The 5,802-nt window shown below is 54.8% G+C and overlaps 1 protein-coding gene across 1 annotated transcript in view; it reads left to right on the top strand.

The window, feature by feature from the left end:
• Positions 1-1,352: 1,352 nt before the first annotated feature.
• The window catches only part of LOC108802425 (protein FAM46C-like), a 13,970-nt gene continuing 9,520 nt past the window's right edge, over positions 1,353-5,802 (top strand). The window contains exon 1 of the mRNA XM_018574281.1: positions 1,353-1,392. The gene's annotated coding sequence lies outside the window, so the exon portion shown is untranslated. The remainder of the gene's footprint in view (positions 1,393-5,802) is intronic.

Raw genomic sequence — 5,802 nt, 5'->3', positions numbered from 1 at the left:
AATGTGAGGTGCGACAATGCACACATTATGGGCCCCCAAGGAAGCTGCGGACTCCAGTGGCTGTTGTGCTTCCCATAGACGAACGCATGGATGTCACAGGAGCAGGGACAGGTGAGTGGGGGAGGGGAGACAATTTAAAGGATCATCCCTGAAAGTCCCATCACCGGCCCTCATTGCGTCCTTTGAGGTGCGTCTGTCTTCATTCTCACATGGCTGACTCTCTGACAGTCTCATATTACAGTTCCGGAGAGTCCGCACCCAGGAAGATGTGACAATGAATCCAGGTCATTGTGAACGCACATGAAAGGCGATCGGGGGCCCGATTATAACAATACAATATCTGTCCTCCGCCACAACAATGGCTGAACACAGAAAGCACAGATCAGGTTATCTCCCCCGTATCAGGTGTGAGAAATTCCGGAGACGAGCAGAACATTCACCGGGGGGACGAGCAGAACATTCACCGGGGGGACGAGCAGAACATTCACCGGGAGGGCGAGCAGAACGTTCACCGGGGGACGGGAAGAACATTCACCGGGAGGGCGAGAAGAACATTCACAGGGGGGACGAGCAGAACATTCACCAGGGGAGACGAGAAGAACATTCACCGGGGGGGAGGGGCAGAACATTCACCGGGAGGGCGAGCAGAACGTTCACCGGGGGACGGGAAGAACATTCACCGGGAGGGCGAGAAGAACATTCACAGGGGGGACGAGCAGAACATTCACCAGGGGAGACGAGAAGAACATTCACCGGGGGGGAGGGGCAGAACATTCACCGGGAGGGCGAGCAGAACGTTCACCGGGGGACGGGAAGAACATTCACCGGGAGGGCGAGAAGAACATTCACAGGGGGGACGAGCAGAACATTCACCAGGGGAGACGAGAAGAACATTCACCGGGGGGGAGGGGCAGAACATTCACCGGGAGGGCGAGCAGAACGTTCACCGGGGGACGGGAAGAACATTCACTGCTCCGCCTCTATCCGAGGAAAGGGCTAGATGATGCTGGACGTCCTCCGGCCAGGAAATGAGGCGGAGCTCTATCTGACTTGCTGGAGCTTCTAGTGCACATTGTGAGAAGCACGCTGTGTGCGGTGACATCAGAGTATTTCCGCCCGGGAGATGACAGGTCCTCTTTGGGTCTTTCTAGCGGTTTTGTTGATTTGTCATATTTTTTAAATCTTTATTTGTAATTTTCGGGTACAAAGTTCTACATTTAGATTGTGAGCTCTCCGCCGAGGCGGATATTCTGATTTCTGTAATGACGTGACTGTAACCTGAGCGCACAATGTCTGCCGGAAGCTTCACATTCTCCATCTCCCCCCAGGTGGCTCCACGATGACGATTTCCATCCTCTGAGAGATTCCCCGCGTTCTGCACCGACCTGCGTGGTGAGTGACCCCCCCCCACCCCCCCACATCACTGACATTTAACCCCTTAGTGCACTCTGGTCATGTGACCGTCCAGGCAACATTACATCTGCCAATGAGGTGACCCGTGCCAACCTATGAGCTCCACCTCCTGATCCGGATCCAACCTATACCGTGGCGGAGTCAAGGTATACACACGATCACACCCCCCCTGTATGACCAGACGGTTGTGGACCTATCCCCCCCCTACTTCCAGTAACAGTTTGGTGAAGACCCTTTTCTCTTCCATGTGGGAGGTGGGGCCCCATATTAATGGCCGTAGGGGAGGTGGGGCTCCATATTAATGGCCATAGGGGAGGTGGAGCTCCATATTAATGGCCGTGGGGGAGGAGGGACTCCATATTAATGGCCATAGGGGAGGTGGAGCTCCATATTAATGGCCGTGGGGGAGGAGGGACTCCATATTAATGGCCATAGGGGAGGTGGAGCTCCATATTAATGGCCGTGGGGGAGGAGGGACTCCATATTAATGGCCATAGGGGAGGTGGAGCTCCATATTAATGGCCGTGGGGGAGGAGGGACTCCATATTAATGGCCATAGGGGAGGTGGAGCTCCATATTAATGGCCGTGGGGGAGGAGGGACTCCATATTAATGGCCATAGGGGAGGTGGAGCTCCATATTAATGGCCGTGGGGGAGGAGGGACTCCATATTAATGGCCATAGGGGAGGTGGAGCTCCATATTAATGGCCGTGGGGGAGGAGGGACTCCATATTAATGGCCATAGGGGAGGTGGAGCTCCATATTAATGGCCGTGGGGGAGGAGGGACTCCATATTAATGGCCATAGGGGAGGTGGAGCTCCATATTAATGGCCGTGGGGGAGGAGGGACTCCATATTAATGGCCATAGGGGAGGTGGAGCTCCATATTAATGGCCGTGGGGGAGGAGGGACTCCATATTAATGGCCATAGGGGAGGTGGAGCTCCATATTAATGGCCGTGGGGGAGGAGGGACTCCATATTAATGGCCATAGGGGAGGTGGAGCTCCATATTAATGGCCGTGGGGGAGGAGGGACTCCATATTAATGGCCATAGGGGAGGTGGAGCTCCATATTAATGGCCGTGGGGGAGGAGGGACTCCATATTAATGGCCATAGGGGAGGTGGAGCTCCATATTAATGGCCGTGGGGGAGGAGGGACTCCATATTAATGGCCATAGGGGAGGTGGAGCTCCATATTAATGGCCGTGGGGGAGGAGGGACTCCATATTAATGGCCATAGGGGAGGTGGAGCTCCATATTAATGGCCGTGGGGGAGGAGGGACTCCATATTAATGGCCATAGGGGAGGTGGAGCTCCATATTAATGGCCGTGGGGGAGGAGGGACTCCATATTAATGGCCATAGGGGAGGTGGAGCTCCATATTAATGGCCGTGGGGGAGGAGGGACTCCATATTAATGGCCATAGGGGAGGTGGAGCTCCATATTAATGGCCGTGGGGGAGGAGGGACTCCATATTAATGGCCATAGGGGAGGTGGAGCTCCATATTAATGGCCGTGGGGGAGGAGGGACTCCATATTAATGGCCATAGGGGAGGTGGAGCTCCATATTAATGGCCGTGGGGGAGGAGGGACTCCATATTAATGGCCATAGGGGAGGTGGAGCTCCATATTAATGGCCGTGGGGGAGGAGGGACTCCATATTAATGGCCATAGGGGAGGTGGAGCTCCATATTAATGGCCGTGGGGGAGGAGGGACTCCATATTAATGGCCATAGGGGAGGTGGAGCTCCATATTAATGGCCGTGGGGGAGGAGGGACTCCATATTAATGGCCATAGGGGAGGTGGAGCTCCATATTAATGGCCGTGGGGGAGGAGGGACTCCATATTAATGGCCATAGGGGAGGTGGAGCTCCATATTAATGGCCGTGGGGGAGGAGGGACTCCATATTAATGGCCATAGGGGAGGTGGAGCTCCATATTAATGGCCGTGGGGGAGGAGGGACTCCATATTAATGGCCATAGGGGAGGTGGAGCTCCATATTAATGGCCGTGGGGGAGGAGGGACTCCATATTAATGGCCATAGGGGAGGTGGAGCTCCATATTAATGGCCGTGGGGGAGGAGGGACTCCATATTAATGGCCATAGGGGAGGTGGAGCTCCATATTAATGGCCGTGGGGGAGGAGGGACTCCATATTAATGGCCATAGGGGAGGTGGAGCTCCATATTAATGGCCGTGGGGGAGGAGGGACTCCATATTAATGGCCATAGGGGAGGTGGAGCTCCATATTAATGGCCGTGGGGGAGGAGGGACTCCATATTAATGGCCATAGGGGAGGTGGAGCTCCATATTAATGGCCGTGGGGGAGGAGGGACTCCATATTAATGGCCATAGGGGAGGTGGAGCTCCATATTAATGGCCGTGGGGGAGGAGGGACTCCATATTAATGGCCATAGGGGAGGTGGAGCTCCATATTAATGGCCGTGGGGGAGGAGGGACTCCATATTAATGGCCATAGGGGAGGTGGAGCTCCATATTAATGGCCGTGGGGGAGGAGGGACTCCATATTAATGGCCATAGGGGAGGTGGAGCTCCATATTAATGGCCGTGGGGGAGGAGGGACTCCATATTAATGGCCATAGGGGAGGTGGAGCTCCATATTAATGGCCGTGGGGGAGGAGGGACTCCATATTAATGGCCATAGGGGAGGTGGAGCTCCATATTAATGGCCGTGGGGGAGGAGGGACTCCATATTAATGGCCATAGGGGAGGTGGAGCTCCATATTAATGGCCGTGGGGGAGGAGGGACTCCATATTAATGGCCATAGGGGAGGTGGAGCTCCATATTAATGGCCGTGGGGGAGGAGGGACTCCATATTAATGGCCATAGGGGAGGTGGAGCTCCATATTAATGGCCGTGGGGGAGGAGGGACTCCATATTAATGGCCATAGGGGAGGTGGAGCTCCATATTAATGGCCGTGGGGGAGGAGGGACTCCATATTAATGGCCATAGGGGAGGTGGAGCTCCATATTAATGGCCGTGGGGGAGGAGGGACTCCATATTAATGGCCATAGGGGAGGTGGAGCTCCATATTAATGGCCGTGGGGGAGGAGGGACTCCATATTAATGGCCATAGGGGAGGTGGAGCTCCATATTAATGGCCGTGGGGGAGGAGGGACTCCATATTAATGGCCATAGGGGAGGTGGAGCTCCATATTAATGGCCGTGGGGGAGGAGGGACTCCATATTAATGGCCATAGGGGAGGTGGAGCTCCATATTAATGGCCGTGGGGGAGGAGGGACTCCATATTAATGGCCATAGGGGAGGTGGAGCTCCATATTAATGGCCGTGGGGGAGGAGGGACTCCATATTAATGGCCATAGGGGAGGTGGAGCTCCATATTAATGGCCGTGGGGGAGGAGGGACTCCATATTAATGGCCATAGGGGAGGTGGAGCTCCATATTAATGGCCGTGGGGGAGGAGGGACTCCATATTAATGGCCATAGGGGAGGTGGAGCTCCATATTAATGGCCGTGGGGGAGGAGAGGCCCCATATTAATGGCCGTGGGGGAAGAGGGGCCCCATATTATTGACCTTGGGGGGTTATCAGTTAACACACACTTGTACCGTATAGTGTATCTTATAAAACAATACAACGTCTCTGGCAGGAGAGCGATTGTGTGTCCGATGACGTCATAGATCATGTGACATGGATTGTATACATACGATGCACCCGGCACCCGGCGGGGGGGACAACAGAGGCGGCAGCTGGGGGGCCATGTTCGGTTTTCTGTATGGGATGTTATGGCGCCATTTTTGGAACGCGGCCCTTAACTCTGATTGGTTCACAGGCCCCTCTGGAGCGCCGTCCGCCTCCACTGTATTCAGGATCATTATGTGTATTTCAGTCCTCTCCAGTGGGCCCGCGCTGCCCCCGGGGCCCCCGGGGGCCCCCCGAGACCTGACACATTTGGACGGCCTCTGTCATTGTAATTATCCAGATAACGAGGCCGCGTACGTCTGGGAGACGATCGTGTTGTTTATATGTCGTCCCCGCGGCCACTTCCATTCTATTCCTCTTCTTCTGCCGCCACAGAGATCATAGAAGTCCCTCCGACCCGGCCTTTGCCTCACCCCACACCCGGCGTAATTCACTTCCTGCCCCGCATAACCAAACAGGAAGTGAGTGGGAATCCTGCTAATGGAGTCACAGACAAAATAAACCCAACAGAGGTGCCAACCCTTTCCAATAACAATGAACACGGAGGTCCTTGGTGTCAGCGGGGATACAATGTAACACAATGACAGGGGATGGGGGAGGGGAAGAGGTGCCAACCCTTTCCAAATAACAATGAACACGGAGGTCCTTGGTGTCAGCGGGGATACAATGTAACACAATGATGGGGGGGGGGAGGGGAGATG

This window comes from Nanorana parkeri, unplaced genomic scaffold, assembly GCF_000935625.1.
Source record: "Nanorana parkeri isolate BGI_ZX_2015 unplaced genomic scaffold, ASM93562v1 scaffold2858, whole genome shotgun sequence".
NCBI classification, from domain to species: Eukaryota; Metazoa; Chordata; class Amphibia; order Anura; family Dicroglossidae; genus Nanorana; species Nanorana parkeri.
This window is presented reverse-complemented; position numbering and strand designations above follow the sequence as displayed.